Below are 7,526 nucleotides of genomic sequence, written 5' to 3'. Positions count from 1 at the left end.
CCACGTCGAGCACTCAAGTCCACTGGGGGCCACGATCTTGAGGACTTGACCAGAGGAAAGGAGTACAAGTCCCTGGGGGCTGGTGACAACTTCCAAGCCTTCAGGAGCAAGAGGATTGAACTGGGACCAAGCGCCGACGAAAGGGTCCTACAAATCTCAACGAATTGATTTTCCAGATAAACAGTGAAGAATTGTAGGAAAATTTCTGATTGATTGATGGGAAATGAATTAAATCAGAAAATTTTGTTTTATACTGATAAAATTTCGGTAATCTCAATGATATGTTAAAAATTTAATAGCAAAGAAAACTCCACAAAAATTCATAGTATCTTTAAAGAAAACGTTTCGGAGTCCAGCTCCATCGTCAGTTCGAAAATTTTCTAAGTATTTCGCAATGTTTATCTTCGTGTCATATTGGTCAACCATTTTAAAATCGGTTCTTTTTTTAGGTACAAAGATACTCTCCCTGTGCATATGCGAGCGTCCCTAGTTTATAAATATAGTTGTGCACGATGTACATCTGCGTACGTCGGGATGACGTCTTGCAATCTTTATTCTAGGGTCGCAGAACATAGGGGCAGGAGTTGTAGAACTGGTAACTTACTGTCGCGCCCACCTCATTCGGCTGTGCGGGTTCACGCCGAGCAGTGCGATGTTCCAGATTCTGACAGTGACTTCAAAGTTTTAGCTTCCAGTTTCGGTGTTTCTGAATTGCGCATTTTAGAATCATTGTATATTTTTAAACAGAGGCCTAGTTTGAATTTAGCTTTTAGCTCTCACCCGCATGAAATTGTAAATAGGTAGGTTTTGCAGCTTAGGATTTTCGTTGTATTCTTGACTTGTACTAATCACTGATTTATCTGTGTTCTAGAATTTTCGAACTGACGATGGAGCTGGACTCCGAAACGTTATCTTTAAAGATACTATGAATTTTTGTGGAGTTTTCTTTGCTATTAAGTTTTTAGTGAATTTGCGATTCAAGCAAACGAGTGATATTAGATGTTAAAAATATCTATAGAAACTACTAAACGTCATAAGTCTTAGCGATATCAGAAAATTAATCATACTTCGAGTGAAAAACCCTGGCGAAAACTCACTGTTCACATAACATAATTACTTGCAAATACTGACAATCCACCACAATCACACAACAAGCACTTCGCCAACATACAATTATTGAATGGTAAAATGCTCTGCCAATTCAGCAAAATTATTTGGCAAAAAACTTTTTCTTTGAAATTCTGACAATATATTCTAATTTCTGGTAAAATACGCGGTCAGTGCAGCGTAATTACTGGCTAAATTCTTTAACCCGGAAATGATGACTTTGCTGGAAATAGCGGGAAAACCTCGGCAACTGCCATAACATTTTTTCCATACGTCAGAACTGATGAAGTGTTGTGAACAGCTGTGCGGAGGAGGCGGATTTTGGGCGCGTTATCGGTGGCTAACGTCCGATTGTGGGCGAATTATTGGTGGCCAAAGTCAGATATTGGACCTTTTATAGGCGGCTAATATTTTTTAATACGGTCACTGGTAACTACTATAAGTCATTTGAAAATTATAAATTTGTTATGAGATTTATCATTTTGTTGTTAGGTATATGAATGTTTTTTGTTTATTTATTATAAAATCGTACGTTTCAGACTGACCAGTGTGCAGGATTGCGCTGCATATAAGATAATTAATGTAATATGATAAGAACTGTCAATTATTTTTAAGTGTTCGAAACCTTCAATTTTTAATTGAAGTTTTTTAATTTTCTTCCATTAACTTTTTTAATGCATTTAATGCATTATTCAGATGTATATAGCGTGTTAAATATTTTCAGAATTTGAAAATTCGAAACAACCTTCAATATAATCAGAGGCTTTAATAATTCAGAGCCGCATTAAACTCCATCTTAATAAAACATCAAAGTTATTAACGCCTATAATCACATGAGTCATTCTTTTTCTTTAATTCGATTCGATACAGAAGAGTGAAGTCCATCATTGGGAAAAAATGAAAAATATTAGTAAGCGATTATTAAAAAAATTCACAAGGGAATTGTGCAAAATGTTTTTTTTTTGAACTAAAACACACCAATTTTTAAAATTCGAACAAAATTTTAAGAATTGGTGTAAACAACATGAGCTGACGCGTATTTTAAAAGCTTTTTCATTTTCTCTTGAAAAAACTTCGCAAATCAAATGCCCTTCAAACTTTCATATCAACATCTGTTTATTTAGAGATCTCTAAAAACTGAAAACAAATGCTCGGGGAACAACATTTTGCATTTAGAAATGTTATATTAAAAATAATAAATTGTTAAATGAAAGAAACAAAGAAAACAATAATCTAGAATAAAAAAATGATTGAAAGTGTTCGAGAGCTTCTATCACCAGATAAGTTTTGAACAGGTCCATTTTTTAGAAATTGATCCCGGGACTAGGAACGGATTCCCGAATTAATTCTTTTGGTAAAAATCAATTAGAAAATAGTTTATTCGCGGCACGTGAGCTCGAGTGCGATTCCAAGACCTCGACAAATTATTGAGTTTATTCCCCGATTCAAAATCACCGCCGCATGAAGGCCTATGAATTTTAATTGGCCACTGACGACCAGCTGGAACCTGGCCGTGAAACTAAGATTTTACTTAAAAAATTCATAAACCAAGATTTTACGTGAAAAAATTCTGTTCAGATTTGTACGTCTTATGTAAGATTTGAACGCACTGTAGTATATGATCTTTCTGATCATAATGAATTTCTGGATCAAAAACTTTACTACAGGTAGATTATAAATTTTGTTGGTGATTAAAACAGAGTATTAAAATTGTTCATCGTAACTAAAGTTACACAGAATAATAAATTAAAAAATGAATACGGGTAATTAGCTGAAAAAATTCTTAGTAGATTAAAATGTCTGTTCTTTCGAATTGTGGTCTTTTTTCCTAAAATTATCCTCAACCTAATCTATTTTCTCCGATTGCTATTAATTTTACACAAATTTCTTCCTAGTTTAATTGTATATCTTTCTCCAACATTTTGTTATCAAAAACGATGCCTTCCTAGGTAAAATTTCTTCACAAAAATTATTGTTTAAAAAATAATAAATAAAGTTAAAGCATTTTAACGCTCAAGCATCGCCATACCAAAAACTAAATTATCGAATTAAAAAATGCATAGAAATGTTTGAAAAACCGTGAAGAAAGATTTTACATATTTTCCAGGGGTTAATTTTATTGATTATTTATACAAAATAGGATAGAGTCGCAGGTAGGAAGTGACTAGTCACTCTAGCCTCTGAGAATAAGTAATAAGTCGCAGGTAAGCAGTGACTAGTCACTCTAGCCTCTGAGAATAAGTAATAAGTCGCAGGTAAGCAGTGACTAGTCACTCTAGCCTCTGAGAATAAGTAATAAGTCGCAGGTAAGCAGTGACTAGTCACTCTAGCCTCTGAGAATAAGTAATAAGTCGCAGGTAAGCAGTGACTAGTCACTCTAGCCTCTGAGAATAAGTAATAAGTCGCAGGTAAGCAGTGACTAGTCACTCTAGCCTCTGAGAATAAGTAATAAGTCGCAGGTAAGCAGTGACTAGTCACTCTAGCCTCTGAGAATAAGTAATAAGTCGCAGGTAAGCAGTGACTAGTCACTCTAGCCTCTGAGAATAAGTAATAAGTCGCAGGTAAGCAGTGACTAGTCACTCTAGCCTCTGAGAATAAGTAATAAGTCGCAGGTAAGCAGTGACTAGTCACTCTAGCCTCTGAGAATAAGTAATAAGTCGCAGGTAAGCAGTGACTAGTCACTCTAGCCTCTGAGAATAAGTAATAAGTCGCAGGTAAGCAGTGACTAGTCACTCTAGCCTCTGAGAATAAGTAATAAGTCGCAGGTAAGCAGTGACTAGTCACTCTAGCCTCTGAGAATAAGTAATAAGTCGCAGGTAAGCAGTGACTAGTCACTCTAGCCTCTGAGAATAAGTAATAAGTCGCAGGTAAGCAGTGACTAGTCACTCTAGCCTCTGAGAATAAGTAATAAGTCGCAGGTAAGCAGTGACTAGTCACTCTAGCCTCTGAGAATAAGTAATAAGTCGCAGGTAAGCAGTGACTAGTCACTCTAGCCTCTGAGAATAAGTAATAAGTCGCAGGTAAGCAGTGACTAGTCACTCTAGCCTCTGAGAATAAGTAATAAGTCGCAGGTAAGCAGTGACTAGTCACTCTAGCCTCTGAGAATAAGTAATAAGTCGCAGGTAAGCAGTGACTAGTCACTCTAGCCTCTGAGAATAAGTAATAAGTCGCAGGTAAGCAGTGACTAGTCACTCTAGCCTCTGAGAATAAGTAATAAGTCGCAGGTAAGCAGTGACTAGTCACTCTAGCCTCTGAGAATAAGTAATAAGTCGCAGGTAAGCAGTGACTAGTCACTCTAGCCTCTGAGAATAAGTAATAAGTCGCAGGTAAGCAGTGACTAGTCACTCTAGCCTCTGAGAATAAGTAATAAGTCGCAGGTAAGCAGTGACTAGTCACTCTAGCCTCTGAGAATAAGTAATAAGTCGCAGGTAAGCAGTGACTAGTCACTCNTACCTATAAACCATTAGAATTATTTCTAACTAATGCATTGAATATTTATATAAAATTCCTATCAAACAAAGAAGAGAACGTACAATATATCCACTCTCAAATGGGCATCCTATTAATTGGTTTGATAGATCCTCTGGTCATGAAAATTCATGTTCAAATTTCTAAGGTACGGCTGACATGAGTTCTTAGTTTTTGCCAAATTTTGACATATATTTTTTTAAGCACAAGATAGTGGTTTACAAAAATGCTGAAAAGAACAAATATACCGTATGTGAAGCATAAAAGTTCCCAATTTTTTGTAAATTCTATCCTTGCTTAGTGAACTATTCAATTAATTTATTTGTTTAATTAATTTAATTTGTATTTTTAATTTAACTGTAACTTATATATCCTTCGCAAAGCAAGCTTTTCAATACATTTTAATGTATAATTGCTGCTTTGAAAAACAGATGCCGTCCTAATTCATTCGAAGCTCAGGTATTGAGAGATTAATTATCTTTTATTAGTGTATCCAATTATTAATTAATTAATCTTTAACTCACAATAATAAATGTTATCAAATAAATGATAACCAATATATTTTTAAATAATTACTTTTTTAAAATGATTTTTAAAGCATTTTGTAACGAGTTCATGAAAATATTTTATTGTTTTTGCATTTCTAAATTGATTTTGTAATTTTTAGTTCCTTTATTAAATTATTTGAGCGATCTAAGTTTAAAATCTTGACTTTAAATTTCTCCGGATGTAATTATCTAAACGCCTGCTATAAAGTGTCAAGACGCTCCCTTTAAAATATACTGAATTATTTCCTTATTTATAGAAGACTTCAGTAACTTCAGTAGTAATAAAATTATAGTCATAGAGGCATTATTTTCAGCTTTGCTATTCAGAATTCCCGCCCGCTTTATTTTAGTCATATAATATATTTTTACAAACTTTCATATTGTAATATTCGTTCTTTTTTAACTATTTCATTTCACAATGCCGTTTATTTATTTTCAAACATTTTATACAGTACAACTTGCACGAACTGTGTTTTGTATAGTCAGCATCTAAATTTGAAGCAGTTTCGAACTTATTCCATTTTCAAGGAGTTTTCGATTATTCGCAGAACGAAATTTATTCCATTTGATTTCAGCACAAGCGGGTGACGGGGGCCGAGTCTCATCAACTATTCAACTTACGTCGCCAATGCCTTCGTCAAAAAGACCAGAACACGGCGAAGAAAATATTTTTGATCACGAATATGAAATGACGAACTGAAATTTCTTCTACTCCGCCGGGAAAATTATTATTGAGGTTGTTCTCAGAATATAAGGGGCGTGGTAATTAACTTGATTTCGAGTTGTTTATTATACATTTCATCCTTTATTGCATTTAATTCATCTCTCTGTTGGAGAATATGATAAACTAGACCACGAGGGATGCAAAATAAGGTAAAATATTCCACTCATTGTCAATAAAATTCAAGGTTAACGTCTCTTAGTAGTTCCGAGTTGCGTTCTGTATGAAGAAAAGTTAAGCGCTTCAATTAAGTTATCAAGTACTGCAAAATAGAGAGACGAGGTAAGCGAGCTTGGTTATACAATATATAATCAGCCCACTGTACAAAAAAATATATTGCTCACGTGGAGCAATTCGGAATTTCCATGCCTCATCCGCCAAAAAAAATTAGAATTTTGCGTTCCTATTTCATAAAATTCTTGCAGGTTAATTCGTAGTTGCTTTAGTTTACCGTGTAATTTTAGAAATCATAATTCTGTGATTCCAATCCCGAAAATAAATTCCATATAAAAAATTAATCGATGAAAGACGCATTCAAGCTAATATTTATAAAGGAACTTGCATTAAACGTCCTGTTAATGTTGACATTATATTACATCTTTTCTTATTTAACTCGAACTAACCGAACGACGAATCACTAAAAAGTTATTTCGCAGTGTTCGCCTTTTTGAGAATAATTGGCAATATAGCAATGAAATTGAATACCACCCTTTTCAAGCAAATAATATTAAAGTTCCGGTTACCCATATATCATTTGATTCCAAAATAACTAAAACAAAAAATGTAAAACGAAATTTTTCTTGCCGATCTATGAAGGAAAATCAATGGCAAATGAATAGCAATCAATGGCCATTCTAGCAGTATTTTCTCTAAGTGTAGATAAAACAGCAAATCTAATATCTGCACTCAAAGAAATGAGTAAGATTTTGTCCAAATAACGGATATCTGGTCTGATATCTGTGCATGCTGTTGGTCAGGAAATGAATTGTGCAACTATATGTATGACATGACATGTTAATTCAAGCTGGCATGCATAACAAGAGTGACCGTTGAACAAACTTGGCTTATGTTCATGTCTCAATAAGAACATGTCGAGTTCTTAACATTTATCGCGTTCCAGACCAAGAGAACATCAATGTGTTCATTAGTTAGAGAACATTAAACACGATAACATTAATGTTCTTATTCCTGATATCTCAGGATGACTCGCAGCCGTGGCCCGATATCAATAACGTCACCTCTCCTACCGGCCGACGCGACCGCTTGTTTGTTAACATCGCAGCCTAAGAGAATCTAGAGGTTGATTCAATGCTTTTAGTGCACTTATTTAAGGAATTAAAATGGTGATTTTTTCGTAGCGTAAAAATGAAGTTGTGTAACAGTTGAGATGTAGTTCAAATGCCAGCTGGTTAGCAATAATGCATAATATGCTAGATTGCTAATGAAAAAAATGTGCTCGAAGCGGAATACTAGGAATTTAATTTCCTAGACAAATTTTTCAGTTCCTTGGAGGTGCGTGAATAGCTTATCAATTCCCTAGGAGTTGTGTAAGAAGTTGTGCAAGGAATTGTGTAAGGAGTTGTGTAAGGAGTTGTGTAAGGAGTTGTGTAAGGAGTTGTGTAAGGAGTTGTGTAAGGAATTGTGTAAGGAGTTGTGTAAGGAGTTGTGTAAGGAGTTGTGTA

This window comes from Hyalella azteca, unplaced genomic scaffold (genome assembly GCF_000764305.2).
Source record: "Hyalella azteca isolate HAZT.00-mixed unplaced genomic scaffold, Hazt_2.0.2 contig15098, whole genome shotgun sequence".
Classification (NCBI taxonomy): Eukaryota; Metazoa; Arthropoda; class Malacostraca; order Amphipoda; family Hyalellidae; genus Hyalella; species Hyalella azteca.
Note: the sequence above shows the minus strand (reverse complement) of the source record.